Here is a 16001-nt window from a genome sequence, read left to right on the forward strand (position 1 = left end):
CCGGCTGGGTAAATCTATCGAATATTAATTGTCGGCTGGATAATTCTAGCGAAAAAGTAGCTGCATTAGCACCAAGTTGAGGTTGTAGGTTAGGTCAATTTCAGCAGAAGATTCCCACGCCAAAAAAACAAACTTTCGCTATCTCATCTGATCAGAATAGCATTAGGGATCCCCTTCAAATGTTTTCGATTACGAACTCGTATATCCCAGCGGACCCTACATCCACACGAAGCATACTAGTGCTTAAATTCAGACCCTGTGCATACGGGTCTGAGCCAAATAATTAATATGCAGTCTTTGGTTGACGTAGTAGAAACCCCGTCCGACCATTCCGCAAGCTTTTCTGTGTGAGTGAAGCATCATGGCTGTTTCAAAACCACGTACTTAACGGCGTACACCGACCCAAAGGCTACAACTACACTATGCGTCACCGTTGCAGAGTTCTCAACTAGAGTTCTTTATCTTGTACACAAACCCTGATACGTCTTAATCGTCAGGATTTTCCTCTGATTTTAAATACCGCCTCTGAGTTGCGAGTGCAACTCGCGATGTCAAGATTTCCAGAGGGATGTCTTATCCCCATTACGTATGAGACGCGAGCCGATGGATGAAGTGGTGGGCTGCTACGCGGAAAGGCCGGCTATCTTTGCGGTCGATGACGCAAAATCACTTGCGTCATACAATATACTATATCAGAGCAGATAAAGCCAGTCTGTTTGAGAAGCTTATCTGTCTCCTGGCAACCCGATAGGCTCCTCTCGATTTCCATATGAGGGGGCCCATTGATCGAAGACCTTCATTCCTAAAGGGAACGCTGCCAGGTGAGTGGGGACTTTTTAAATGTTGTGCCTCGCCGAGCCATCAGTAGGTAGCTTCGGTGAGACGGTGAGGATTTTGATATCAGAAGCTTTTTTTACCGTAAAGCAGCAATGCACCGTTGGAATGGGCAACGGTTCACTTGCTGTAAGCTAGTACAATCCTTGACGCGTACGTCTAGTTCGAGAACAACGTGTTATGCTTTATGGAACACCTTTTCTTCGGTATACTAAACTTTACACGTGAAATGTGTTCAATGGTCGGAGTGTAACCTTTTCAGCGTATCCGTTTTTCTACCATTGCGTGCGTCAAACGTATATGAGACTCTTCGCTTTCAATTAACGTGGACCCGGCAGTGGTGGATTTCTAACGGATATCCCCCTCCCTATGATTGATAAACCCTTTTGTAATGCATAGTTGGAGAAGCCTTCATTTTGAAAGGCATACCACACACCTATTCCAAATTAGAACAGAATCATAACAGATTGCTGTAACAGTCTCCCTAGATAGTTGTAATTTTCTTAATGCATTTTCATAACACTCGTAAACGTTTGCCGCCAATTGCAGGGTATTTTGAGACGTACGCAAACCCCCGCGACTCTGCGTACAATGTGTTCCGATACCGCCACCACAGAAACTTCGCTGAACAGGTGGTGAAGCAGCCAGCATTTTTATAAATCTTTAAAAGCTACAGCAGGCTCTGTCTGTGCAGTTACTATAACATCCTCGCAAAACAACAGACTTCAATTCTTTCCAGAACCGGAAAGCTATATTTTTGCGAGAGCAGTAGATGCAGTATGTCGGGTAAAATTTTCGCCATCGATCCTTCAGCAGAGCGGAAAAACAGAGGACGACGTAGTGCTTGGCTGCGGCGGCGCAGCCTTCGCACTGATGCTGACGTCGCTAGGGAGCTGTGAAGTCGAAGCGCGGCTCGCCACCGGCTCCTACCAACGAGGCCATCTCACGTCCCTTCTACGGGTCGCGTAACGTTACTTCATTAAAGTTACTTCGTTACTTGGACTGACAACGCTTTTGTCAAAAGAACTAATTAATTTCCTCATAGACTGTTTGGTCGACCGAAAAGCTCTTACAAAATCTCTGGAGACACGGCGCGTGCGTGAAGTTCATTGTGTCAAAACTGTTACTGGAAAATCGTGAAAAAGAAACTGTCCTAGATCGACAACACACGCATAGATCGTGGATAAGGAGTACAATAGTATGTACCTTTATATTATGAACCACTTATCGGTGTACAATCAAGTCGTTCGTAGATGTGTTAGCTTTGTGCGCGAAATATCATCGCATGGGTTTGTTCTTGGTTTGCGATTTAGGTCTTTAAAGGTTTGACGATCGATTGGATTCAGTTTCAGTGAAGGTTGGGCGCACGCTTAGTTTTCGCGCTTCTCTCAACTTTCTTTTGGAAAGAATGGCAATTTGTTTGCTCTGCAGTCTCCATTGCTACCTTCACCGCTTGTACGTATTGTGAATTGCAATGTGCAGTCGATGCACAAACGCAAAGGAGGAAGGAATAGCAATAACGGCGACAAAATGCCCATACTGGTGCACGGAAAAACCAGCGACAGGCAGCCTATGGCGATGCCAAAGTAAACGAGCGTGACCACTTAGACAGAGCGCAAACCACGTTTAGGTTAGTGAACGAAGGGCGCGCGAGGAACGTCGGGTTGCGGGCTTGTGGGCCAGAACCGAGCCTTAAATGGGTCCTGAAATGCGTTTTGAGCACACTAAACGAAGAAGTGCACTGTTAAAAAAGACAATTATTTACTAAACATGTCCATGCTAACCTTGTTGCAACAACATGTGCCGTACTACAACATTACGGCACATGTTGCTTAGCATTAGGTGATGGGAAGTATTCCGTGGTTCTAAGTTATGGAACAAATTCGATAATAACTGGAGACAGGAAATGCTCCGTACAAATGGACAGCAGTAAAAGGCCCGTGTAGCTCGGGCTTAACTACAGGAAATGTCCTGTACAGGTGGGTTACCGAAGAAATTCTGTACTAGGTCAGTACGAAACATGTTCTGTACAACTACACTACAGGAAATGTACCATACAGTGTAATTACAGTACAATTGCATGTTCTTTATAACTACGGAAATTATGTTGCAATATCTTATGTTGCAATACATGGCACAAAACTGCTAAAACAAAACGTGATCTTTAAAGCAACTGGATGTCACTGATATCAATGCAAACTATAAAACGTTCAAAACTTGAGGCCTTCAAATGTTCAGCATTTCAAAATAGTGTAGCACAATCCAGCCACTTCAACCGGAACACCTCGAAGGTGCTGCGGACTTCAGGCTGCATGTTTGTTAGTTTGCTCAATGACTGGTAGGTCAATCTTCTGGCGTCACGTTCACAAGTTGCCTGGAAGATAAGACCCACAATAAGTTTCTTTGGCACCACGTTTGCATTCCCACCACCAGGAGCCCAGATTCAAAAAAGCGCTATCATGCAGACTGAATGATTTTCAGCATTCTATACAGTGAAATTTAAACAAAAAAAGATGTCAGGGACACCTTATTTTTTTTCAACAAAGCTATTGGTGTTTTATTGGTGTTATTGGTGTTTTAATTTCAAGAAAAAACTGTTTTTTTTCTTGAAACAAGCAGCACCAACTTGACTAGACCCCCAAACATAATTTAGGCCCAGTTTTGAAAAAAAAACTGCTGAAATTATTGATGAACTGATTATGGGGTTTAACGCTACTCAGACGATGAGGCGCCCCATAGTAGGGGTTCTGGAATAATTTTTACCACCTGAGGATCGTTAACGTCCGCCGAAATGTCCAACACACAGGCATTTTTGCTTTTTGCCTCCATCAAAAATGTGGCCACCACGTCCGGGAATCAAACCTGAAACCTTGGGCTCATGTGTTCGTACTGGCAGGGAACACTGGGTATGAGGCACACTACTGAAAGCATCTTTTCAGGAGTCAATGGCACCCATACTAGCATTGTAAAACCTGCTTTCATTCAGACATAGGTAAAATGTATGGACAGCCAACTTTGCCAGGCAAATGCAGTGCTGGGCAGTCCTGCATGACTCTGGGGTGATTGAGCCGCGCTGATTGCCTTCAGCACCAGTGAATGTTCCCTCCCAAAGGCATGTGGCACAACATTATTCGCATGTATTTTCTAAACAGTGCAATAATTTCTCACATAAAACAGGGCGCTAAAGGCAGTCTATCACCATAACTGCTGGCTGGTACGCCAAGATAACTCTGAAGGTCGCTCTCAAGGCTGTGCGTTCTCCCCAGATTCCTTTTTTTCTACATACAAAACTGTGTTCACTGTATTTTGAACAGAAGAGTGAGCGAGTGGATTAACGGCAGCTGTAAAATGCCAGTGGGCTGTCTAGTTTGGCTAGCACGAGCGCCACAAGTGCAATTATCAAGGGGTTTCCTTTGGTTCCTTTTGGTTCCCAAAGGTTCCTTTCGCTGCACCATCAAAAATGTCATGCACGTTTTTCGGCATTTGATGCATATGACTAAACGTGATACAGACTCTTCAAACGTTGAAGTTGCGAAATGTTTTGTGAGCTATCTAACAGCATAAAAGTACTACTTCTTGAAAAGCGAAAAACGAAAGATTACTGTCTCACCCACTGAATAGCTATAAAATAGAGATACCATTTGCCTAAAGAAAAATTTGAAATTCACGAGCTGCAACTGAAATTTTCCCACAAATGGTTTTGCTGCTAATTGGGTGCACGTGACTAAATGCACTACAATTACTTACAAAGATCCCAAGTCACAGCTTCAGGTGTAAAAATAATTAACGAATACAAATATCCCACAGCTCCCATATATTCGTTGAATGTCCTGCCAGCCCAACCCCCCCAATTAATGTTCATCGAAAGCATTTCTCATTCAGTGTTTTCTTTACTGCGCTGTTTTTTACTGCTTGCATGCTGGAATGCACATGAAAACCCTTAAAGTTCAATGACAGAAGGGCCGCCATAGGTCCAAAGTTACCATTTGGCCCCATCCGGAGGCTCGAAAGGGGGAATTTTATCTATCCCGTGGTAGCCCTGCGGGAGTGAAATACCAGATGTGAAGAGAAAATAACACAATTCGCCTTGTAATATTGTAGTGACGTTATAACACAGGTCATGAATTCAAAATGGGGATTCAGTGTATAGACCACCAGAATTTGCACTCGTTCACTTTACCGACGTGACACTTTCACTACACACAAACAAACATACTATTACCGTTTAGGGAGAATCATATTGTGATTAACTCTTGCGACCGCACCTATTCAAAATCGTTCAATTTGAGCGATAAACCTCTTTTCAAAGCGTTCCAGGCGTTGCCTCAACAAGTAAGGCTATTGGAGTTATGTTAGAAAATGGCCTTTCAAAATGAGTTTTGTTTTTATTTTTGCCACACAAACGTAATTTTTGACACGCGTTTGCATCACCTGGGTGTGAAAAAGGGGCGTGGTCACCACGCGTCTCTGCTACCAACGAAGAATGCATGCTACTCATAATTACTCTGCATCAGCATTTCGTTTTTGTTATCAGAGCACGAATGGTCAATCAGCAAACGATTTTCAATCATCAGGTTTGCACTCTGACAGTAATAATCCCTGAAATCGGCTGGAAATGTGAAGCAGTTCCTGTTTGCAAAGCTGCTTTATAACTTTAGGCAGTTATATTGCCTTTGTTCACATTGCTTTAAGTCGTGTTGTAGTTCTACTTACCACAGGACCATTCGCAAACAGTTTACGACAGTTTCCGTTTCGTTTCTACATCGCGAAATTCATATTTGGCACTACTACACCAACTTCAAGCCTACCTGCCATGGCACCTTGAGCGTCCGCGACTGATCCTCGAAAAAAACATGCCACTCCTGATTTCACCCAACCCTAAACCCGATTTCTGCATTATGGGTTTCCGATGCAAGGCAACAGATAACACCCAGTCGCCAGAAATCTGTTCCGACGAGGGGAGCACTTCAAAACGGCTTTACACACTGCCAGCTGTCCACCTGCCAGGTTCGTTTTCCATACGAAGGCATCTATGGGGGCCTAGTGTTGCATCTTAGTTGAACTATCCATTCGAACGGAGTCTCCAGTAAGTTTTGTACTGTTTCATTTCAAAAATGTTAGGTGCTGCTGCAATGGAGGAGGCTAGTACAGATCTTGTTTATCGGGCAACAGCTACTCGGCCAAAGCTTGCAGGGCACGACTCTAGGGCATCGCACCTCATTCCTGCAAGCAAGGCTACAATTGCAAGTCAGAATATGATAATAAAGCGCAACTTTATGTTTTGAGGGATAACTGACAGTCAACGTGAACAAGCATCAACCACAAATTTCCGTTTTTCATGCATGTTTTCCCGCATTGCGCGCTTGTCCCAAATACTGTACTGGCCGTAAATGCAGTCAGTGATCGACAAGACGTTTTTGTATTACGCGGGGCAAATTTATGCCTCTGACGATGCCAAACCGCCAGATTTCTTCCAGGAAAAAACCCGAAATATCACATTTTGAAATGGAGGTTGGGCTTCACCGCATAACAAAAGCACTGCGCGTGCTAACATTTTTTTAATATCCGACAAACTGTTCCGAGCAAGTTAGAATTTTTTCTTGGGCGTGTTTTTGAAATGTTTTCCTACAAAATGTATATTATAATTTTTTCTACTACTGGTGGTTTGTTATACACAACTTCTTTTCTAGCAGTTTTTTCGACAGCTTGACAATGATGATGATGATGATTGTCTTTTTATGGCGCAAGGCCGACGAGGGCAAAGAGCGCCAGAAACAATTGTGATTTACTAAAAGCGATGAGAATTAAAATTACAATTGTAAACTAAAGTGAAGCAGAAGCTGTTTAAAAACAAATGAGATGGCTGGTGTAGAGGGCCAGGTTGTAATTACGTGCAGTATGAAATGAGCTGTAAAAAATTAATCTCTTTTAAAAACTTCGAAACATACTTAAAAGGAATTGTAGCATTGTCGGCTAAAAAATGTGAGGGGTGGAGTGGGATGTGTTGTCTGTATAGTTGTGGAAAGTGTTTGCGTCGAGTTGTGGTGAGTGCGTTACATTGAATTAGGATGTGGATTACGGATAGGTGTTCTCCACACCTGCTACACAGAGGTCTTGGGGATCCAGTGAGCAGGTGGGAGTGTGTAGCATGTGTGTGGCCTATCCGTAATCTGGCTAGCGTAGCTTCATTGAATCTGTTGTGTGTGTCTGTTGTGTATCGTCCCAAGTGTGGTTTTATTAGGTGTAGTTTGTTGTCTGTCAGTTCGCTCCACTGTGTTTGCCATGTTTTACGAAGTTGTTCTCTGATGTGTGGCTTGAGGTCTGTGTAAGGTAGTGTTGTTATGTCCACTGTGTTCGTCAGTGCAGCAGCGGCGGCACTTTCATCCGCCAGCTCATTTCCGCGTATCCCACAGTGGCCCGGAACCCAGCACACAATCACTTCGAGATTTGAGGCGTACGCGGACATAATGGTCTTAAAAAGAAGATTGATCACATAATTTTTAGACGACTTTCCGGATGATAGCGCGCGCACAACACTCAAAGAATCTGTGTAAACGATGGATTTGGGTATTTTATGTTGAAGGATGTGATTCAGAATGAGGAGCACGCCATACGCCTCTGCCTTGAAGATTCATACGCCTCTGCCTTGAAGAAGTAAATTCATAGTCTTAGAGATGCTTAAGTTTGGTCCGTGTGCAGCAGAGGACACAGCTAAAGCAGTCTTTGAGGCATCGCTATAAAATTCTAAACACTGATACTTTTGCTGTAGGGACAAAAAGTGCTGCAGAATCGCACTTTGTGGAACCCGGTTCTTCTGGATTTGTGTAAAAGATGTATCACAAGAAACTGGGCGGAGATGCCACGGTGGTAAAAGGTCCGTAAACGATGAATTGTATAAGTCTAAAAACGAGAAGTCAAAGTCAGAAGCTGCCTTCCTTGCTCTAAGGGAGAAAGGTACAGAAACAGATGGACGATTTAAAAACAGTTGCAATGAGGAAGTATCGTTAAATACTGGTTTAAAAGGATGGTTACTAATTGATGAAATTTTAAAAGCATATAATAGGTCTATGTAGATTCGCTGATGTTCTAGGCACCATTTATCACACTCAGCGTACAGGCTCTGGACCGGGCCAGTGCGAAACGCACCTGACGCGAGCCGAAGCCCCAAGTGCAGCAATGGGTCCAGCATTTTCAATGTGGTTTTTGTTGCTGACCCATACGCCACACTCCCGTAGTCCAATCTTGAACCTATTAAGCTGGTAAATATACGCAGCAGGAGTTGTTTGTCTGCACCGTATGCTTGGTGTGAGAGGACCTTTAAAATGTTCATTGTTTTTAGGCATTTATGTTTAAGTTGTTTAATGTGAGATATAAATGTTAGTTTTTCGTCAAACACTACTCCTAAAAACTTGTGTTCCTTTTTAACAGGAATTGATAGGCCGTTCAGCTTGATCTCAGGATCGGGCCGGATCGCGCGCAATTTAGAGAACACAACACAGGTGCTTTTAGCTGGATTAAGTTTAAACCCATTTCGGTCTGCCCAGCTAGCTAGTTTATTGGCACCAAGCTGAATTTGCCGTTCACAGATAGACATGTTACATGATTTAAAAGATATTTGAACATCATCTACAAACATAAAACAGGATATTGTTGGTGGCAATGCCTTTCCAAGCGAGTTCATCTTCACTATAAACAATGTGCAGCTCAAAACTCCACCTTGAGGCACACCATTTTCTCGGACATGAACCCTAGAGAGTGCAGACCCAACTCTCACACGAAAGGTTCGCTTGGACATGTAACTGCCAAGTGTGTTTAGCATGTTGCCCGACAAACCTAACGACTTCAGATCGCTGAGGATGCCGTAGCGCCAAGCGGTGTCGTAGGCTTTTTCAAGATCAAAGAACAGTGTAATGCAGTACTGCTTATGAACGAATGCATCCTTTATATATGATTCTAAGCCAACGAGTTGATCATTTGTAGATCGCCCTGCCCGGAAGCCTGCCTGGCAGCTCTCGAGAAGACCGTTGTATTCCAGGAAATATACAAGTCTCTTGTTTATCATCTTCTCGAGAAGCTTGCAGAGGCAGCTTGTCAGGGCTATGGGACGATAACTTGCAGGGGAGGTGGGATCCTTCCCCTCCTTGAGGAAGGCCACTACTATGGCCTCCCTCCAAGACCTAGGTAACCGCCCCGAAATCCATATTCTATTGTATAGGTGTAAAAGTGTTTCTAAAGTGTCTCGGTGTAAGTGTTGTATCATAGTGTATGTGATGTTGTCTGCGCCTGGAGCTGAAGGCTTACAAGTGTTGAGAGCGGCCCTCAGCTCAAAAAGTGAGAACTCAGAGTTGTAAGACGTAGTTGATCTGTTCTTGTCACGTAGAGAGTTTTTTTGGGCAGATGTTTTGTGTTTCATGAAAGTGTCTGTGTAGTGTGATGAACTGGAGACGTGTTCGAAGTGTTGTGCAAGTGCATTAGCCTGGTCTTCTAGTGTGTCCCCTGTTGTGCTGACCAGGGGCAGGCTATGTGTATTTTGTCCTTTCAGTTTACGTATCCTTGTCCATACTTTACGTGTGTCTGTGTAGGAGTTTATTGATGTAAGAAAAGCGCGCCAACTCTCTGGTTTTGCCTCACGGCGCGTACGCTTCCCGAAAGCCTTTGCCCGTTTAAACGAAATCATGTTTTCTGATGTGGGGTACCGGCGAAGGATACCCCAAGCTTTGTTCTGGGCCTCTCGCGCCCGCCGACAGTCGTCATTCCACCAGGGCCTCCTTGAGTGCCGCACGGCTCCGGAGGACTGGGGAATGGACTTTTCGGCGGCGTCGAGGATGTGCGCCGTGACGAGCTCGGTTGCCTCCTCTACGTGTAGGTGTCTAATGTCTGTGTAGTGCAGTTGAGATGTTTCTGTGAATGTGTTCCAGTTCGCTCTAGCTTCGTTGAACCTACTATGGGAAAGAGAACTGTTTGGCCCTTTACCTATATATGTTAAGGATGTTGGGAAGTGGTCACTACCATAGGGGTTTGTGTCCACTCCCCATTCAAGAAATGGAAAGAGTACTGCAGAGCCAATAGCAAGGTCAAGGTGTGAGTAGGTGTTGTGCGCTATATTATAGTATGTAGGCTGTTGCTTGTTAAACAGGCATGCTCCCGATGATGTTAAGAACTTTTCGATGAGGCGACCTCGGGCATCTGTTCTAGAAGAGCCCCACAGAGGATTGTGTGCATTGAGGTCACCCATTAAAATGAAGGGTTCAGGTAACTGATCCACAAGAGCCTCGAACTCGGAGCTCAACAAGTGATAGTCTGGTGGGATGTAGAGGGAGCACACCGTGATTAGCCTATTAAAACTTATTACTCGGATTGCAACAGCCTCTAGGACAGTGTTCAGCTGGATGGTGTGACATGCCAAGGATTTGCGGGCAACGATGGCCACACCACCAGAAGAGTATGTGCAGCCGTCTCTGTCCTTTCGGAACACCAGGAAACTATTTAAGAAATTTGTGTTTTTTATTCAAGTGTGTTTCCTGGAGACACATGACACTTGGCTGATTGGAGTGCAGTAACTCGCATACATCATCCAGGTTCTTAAACAGGCCTCTACAGTTCCATTGTATTAAATTTTCTTTTCCCATTATTTTATGTTAGGAGCGACTGGAATGTGTGGTTATGTGTCGTTCGGGGCGGTTACTCTGGCTGGCTTCTTTCTTTCTTGGGATTGTGACGTCCGATCCCGTCCCCTCCGCTGCGCAGCAGCGACGAACGGATTGACGTCCATTTTCTCTTCAGATGTCCTCGGAGTTGCCGACTTGTCGGGCTCCTTGGACTGTGGACCCTTTCGGGGGCCCTTTTCTGGGGCCACGACCGCCAGGGGTGCCAAGGGTGGCACAGGCGGTGGGGCGGAGGTGGAAGCACCTGCCGGTCCCTCCGCGTCCATTTCCTCCGTGCCATCAGGTGAACTGGGGGCCAGAGGAGTGGAACCGGAAGGAGCGGCACCACTCCCAACCGTGTTGGTTGCCACCGCAACCGCTGAAGGTTCCCCCTGCGGCACGGTGACGGATTGAGCTGCCAACAGCAACTCAGCGGGGGGCTCGGGCCGGGCACAGTCTGCGCCGCAGTACTGTGTCCCTGCCGAAGCAGAACGCCGCTCCGCCCCCCGGCGAGCTGCGTCTGCGTACCTCCCCAGGGGGAAAGAGGCGAACCTCTTTCACGCCTCCGGGAAGGAAATGTTCTCGGTTACTTTTATGTTTATGATTTTCTTTTCTACTTGGAATTTTTCGCAGGTGCGGGAGTATGCTGGGTGGGGTCCCTGGCAGTTGGCACAGGTGAAGACCTGTGTGTTGCAATTATCAGTGGGGTGATCGTTCTGGGCGCATTTGGCGCAGGTTAGTCTTCCGCGACAAGCGTTAGTGCTGTGACCGAACCGCTGGCACTTGAAGCAGCGGCGCGGGTTCGGAATGTATGGACGGACTGGGCAACGGATGAATCCTGCATTTATGTGTTCTGGAAGTGTGGATCGGTCGAATGTTAGGATGATGTGCTTCGTAGCTATTTCTTTGTTGTCTCTCCGGATGGTGATCCGCCTCACTGCCGTCACACCTTGATCTTTGAGGCCCTCGAGGAGGTCGATGTCTGTCTCGTTCAGGAGATCCGTCTCAGAGATCACACCCTGCGAGCTGTTGAGGCTGCGGTGGGGTGTGATCCTGACATCTAGATCGGCCATGCGGGTTTGGTTGAGAAGACTTGTTGCCTGTTGCTGATTATTGAGTTCTACTAGGAGTTCACCAGTTCTTTGTTTTTTAGCCTTATAAGATTTGCCCACAATGTTTTCAAGGAATTTCGAGATCAGAAATACAGACTTGGAAGTGATGGGGTTTTCTTTTTCTGTTGATTCGATTATTAGGAAGCGGGGGTAGTTGTCCGGTTTAGGGGCAGCGATTGCAGGGAGTAGTGGGAAGGAAACTTCGGTGCGGCCCCTTTTCAGGGACCGATCGTGTTTGGAGCGGGGTTTTGAAGAAGCCATGAATTAATAAATTCTATTCGGCCGTGGTGCATCCGCCCACCCCGGGGCCCAACAAGGGGACGCGACAGGTACTTGCAAGCAAGGCCTGCCTGCGCCAAATTTACACCACGGCTATAACCACATATGGCGTAACACAGGGTTGTTAGCCACACCAGGTTAACCCTAGCCGCCAAGAAAAGGAGAAGAACCAAGAAGAGAGAAGGTGACAGGAAAGTTGTTAGAAAGAGGATAGGAAAGTAAAAGATGTAGAGGAGGACAGGAAGAGGCGACTGCCGATTCCCTCCGGTCGGGTCAGGCCGGAGGTGCCGTCTACGTGAAGCGTGGGCCAAAGTGGTGTGTTGCCTTTGCCGAGGGGCCTTAAAGGTCCAAACACTCGGCATTGGCTCAACCACCAGGTTCCCCTTTTCCCCGGACACGGCTCTGCCACGCACGGCTAGACGTGGGTGCTCGGGGTCCGTGGTGTCGCACATACACCAAACATCTGCTTGCGCAGATGCCCCCTGCGGGGGACAGCTTGACAAACATTTAGATTTTGATACTTTTTTCTCAACTATGATGTATGGCAAATTTTAAAAACTAGCCTTATTGAATAGGCCGTTAAATAATATGCATTTGGTGTTCCTGTAACTAGTGCCAAATAATTTCTTTAGCAGAAAAAAAATGTTTTCTTGGACTCCTAAAAATCGGTCAATTTCCCTACGGTCACGAAAGAGGCACAACATGGCCTAGTTAGTAATTCAGGAGTACACTTGTTTCTAGAAGTGTAATCTAGCACTGCGTGTAAAGTATGTGTTATCGAGATAGAGACTCCTCCACCCCGACGGGTAGACCTATACGCAGAAAATGTTTTCATGTTGACAGACTCAAAATTTATATTTTCTTCGCACTGCCATGTTTCTGTAAACATTACAATATCAAAAAAAGTTTCCAAGTTAGAAAATAAACATTCTAATTCATCCACCTTGCTGCTTATAGACGGTTCATTTAAATGGAAACAAAACAGGGAAGGTAGCTGTTTTTTTCGGTACCAAAATTATGAACTAACACTTTTAAGGACACCTGGCCCAAGTGAACCATTTGTTTTGGGTACGAAAGAACACAGAAACAGCTGTTCAAGTACTGAGAGCATGCAGGTCGTCCTCGGACGTTATGACAATGGAGGGATAACCAGGCCTTTTTCGAAATAGGACCCTTCCGTTGGAGTGCCACGCAAAGGAATGGCCTGCGTCCTCGGCCCAGGCTTTAGCATGGTTCACATGGATTCTCGCAGGGTTGGTCATATTCTCAGTAATGCTGATTCCTTTTCGACGTTCCCTCAAAACCTTCCTTTTCTCCAACCAGGTATCTCTCGGTTCCTGCCATGCGAATATTATGATCAGTCCTCTTGCCTTTCCCGGTCGTCCGCTCAGCCGGTGTAGGGAAACAACGTCGGCATAAGTCAGTTCATCCATATCAATTTTCTTTGCTACTTCATTAACTTTCCTGAGCAGATTCTCATGCTTGCTTTCAGCAACACCATGGATCACTAAGTTAGGCCGTCTATTACGCCATTCGAGGTCGGTCACAGCTTGCTTAGCTCCCTTAAAACCTTAGTATTACCTTCTTTTTCAAGTTTGGCGACACGCCCTTTGACAGCCTTAATTTCTTTATCTTGTGCGTCAAACCGCACCTTGAAAGCGTCGAACTGGTCCGAGAGCCCTTGAATAGACGTGTCTATGCAGTATACCTCTCCATTTAGTGGCAGCAGACAGGAAAGCTTCTGGTTAATTTCAAAGAACATGGTCTTCAAATCCTAATCCCCGTTTAGCTCCCCCGCCAGGCCCCCATTTTTGGCGCTTCCAGACGTGCATGCGTCGCATTTCCGTGTTTTCTTAGCTTTGTCTCGCTTCCCGGCAAAAGCTGCTTCAGTCATGCCCGAGCACACAGCACCATGATAGTACGCTTCACACTCACTACCGGCAATGACATTTCCATCATCCTGAAGCACGGCACGACACATGTTACAACGAGGCATCTTAAAACTAGGCAGAAGCAAAGGCAACACACACGCTTACACTCGATCCAAATCACACGCGCTTGGCAGCAGCGACAGCGTAAAGACAATTTTTCATCAGGAGGTAAAAAAGCGTTTGACCAACCTGCGAATTACAGGAGCAAGTTATCGCACGTGGTGGTGTCGCCGCCGCCGCCGCTGCCGAAATGCCAGGCGAGGAAACGACCCAGCGACGAAGGCTTCGGTAGCGAAAGGTGTCTTTGCTGAGTCCCCTAATCACCATCGGCGGTCACGCAGCGCATGCCACGAAAAAACGTCGTCGTCATGGTAGGGCTGGCGATTTGAAGTTCCTTTTTCCAGCGTGGCTGGAGGGCAGAGCCGGTGCCTGCGAATTACAGGAGCAAGTTATCGCGCGTGGTAGCGTCGCCACCGCCGCCGCCGCCGCCGAGTGCTCTTTTTCACGGAGGAAAGCAACATAAAAAGCGCCATAGCGCAGGAGCCACGGTAGTGCTATATAAGGCCACCATGCAAGGATATATTTCCAGGTCTTGGGTAAAGTGTGCTCCCATCGGTTTGTTAAGAAAGCAAAAGGGAAAGAAAAGTCGCCCCACCAATATAGCCCTTTTATAAGACTTTTGTAAGCTTTCTAGTTTTACCAGCCAACGGTTCTTCGGTGGTTTGCGGGACAAGAAACTTCCAACGTGGCTTCGGAGTGTGAGGGTAGTTATCACTCACGGTGAAAAGCGGGAATGGCGCGGCGAATTTACCCAGCATTCCTTGCGTGCCCACACCGGCGGGTGCATCGGCGCGACCCGGCTTTGTCGGTTGCTTTAGCGACGGTTGTTTTGAGCCTGTTTTGGCCCAGCTTGGCGTTCATTGCGCACTTCCTTCGCATGGCTTGATTAAATTGTTCGACAGCACCTCCCGGGTAACCCCTACCTGACGGAAATAAGAGGTCGTACGGCAAACATACGTTACGGATTGCCTTGCAGGTCACGAAACCAAAATGTAGAGACTACATAGAGACATGTGGCCGCTAGACAAACACTGAGTTATGCACACTGCTTGCCATGTATGGGACTCCCTTTTCTAAATTGGTGAATACCAATTCGGTTGTGTTTTAACAGGTATTACTGGAAGCGGAAGGGGCAACTGGTTTTGATAAATGCCGATTATAAGAGTTTTTTCAGCTTTCTTGCAATTCTCATGCTTACTAAACTAACTAGTTTAAATCGCTAGAAATGGGAATCACTAAGCTCACATGCCGAATTGTTTCGGTGTCCGAGCATGTGTCGCGCGGTGGTATAGCCTCGAGCTAGCACATCGGGATGGTTAGGTTCCGCCGTCTCACTCTTCGAATGACGCTCCTCTCCGTTTTCTTTCTGGCGACGCACGTGCGGGTTACAGCGGCGGCGTCTGCCGCTCTAGCGAGGCCGTGGCCGACGCTTCTGCGTTCGGCACGCCGTTCCCGTGAATTCTAGGTGAGGACAGGCAGAATCTCCGGTTTCACTCTTTGTAGAGCCACCTGTGTGAATTCAAGTGACGTCGCATGGGAAATTGTTGTGGGTGGCGTTTCCAGCTTTGCTTTCCAACCACCTTCACAGCGTGAAATGGAGCCACTTTCTTTTCATACTCTAGATCATACACTGGGAACTCAAGGGTGAGTAGAAAACAGCGAACACGTCCGCTAAACTTCCTGTTTTCAGCGTGGAAACGAGCTTGCTTGTTCAAGGGAGTAGATTGTCGTAGCCTTGTCTGGCCGACTAGATGCAGCAAGACGAAGTCAAACAGCCTCGTTCCTTCCAGGTTGACCAATCGCAAACCCTCTTACCAGGGAGTTGTAGGTAGGTATAATTTAGCACTGCCAGCCGCCCTATCCGCCTTGAGTGGAGTAATCCCACTCTCCACTTGAAGCGAGAAAATGTCGCATCACACGCTCTTCACTACCAGAAATTCTAGCAAACTTCGAGGAAGTGAATGTCTTCGCGCATACTTGGGAGCGGTCAGGGAAGGTTGCGACCGAGGTAAACGTAAAAGCGTCGATGGGGAGAAAAAAACTGTGGAGGATTCTTAGAACGGAAGTAAAGCTTCACGATATATCTGTCTTTAGCAGTTACTTAAAAGGGCTTGAGTGGGCTTGCAGCTGGCGGTATGCGA

General features: G+C 46.4%; 1 protein-coding gene across 1 annotated transcript in view; it reads left to right on the forward strand.

The window, feature by feature from the left end:
- Nucleotides 1–774: 774 nt before the first annotated feature.
- The window catches only part of LOC144137721 (uncharacterized), a 34336-nt gene continuing 19109 nt past the window's right edge, over nt 775–16001 (forward strand). Inside the window, exon 1 of the mRNA XM_077669660.1 lies at nt 775–821. The gene's annotated coding sequence lies outside the window, so the exon portion shown is untranslated. The remainder of the gene's footprint in view (nt 822–16001) is intronic.

The sequence above is a fragment of the Haemaphysalis longicornis genome, unplaced genomic scaffold, assembly GCF_048455015.1.
Source record: "Haemaphysalis longicornis isolate Haplotype H1 unplaced genomic scaffold, Haemaphysalis longicornis Haplotype H1 scaffold_489, whole genome shotgun sequence".
Lineage (NCBI taxonomy): Eukaryota > Metazoa > Arthropoda > Arachnida > Ixodida > Ixodidae > Haemaphysalis > Haemaphysalis longicornis.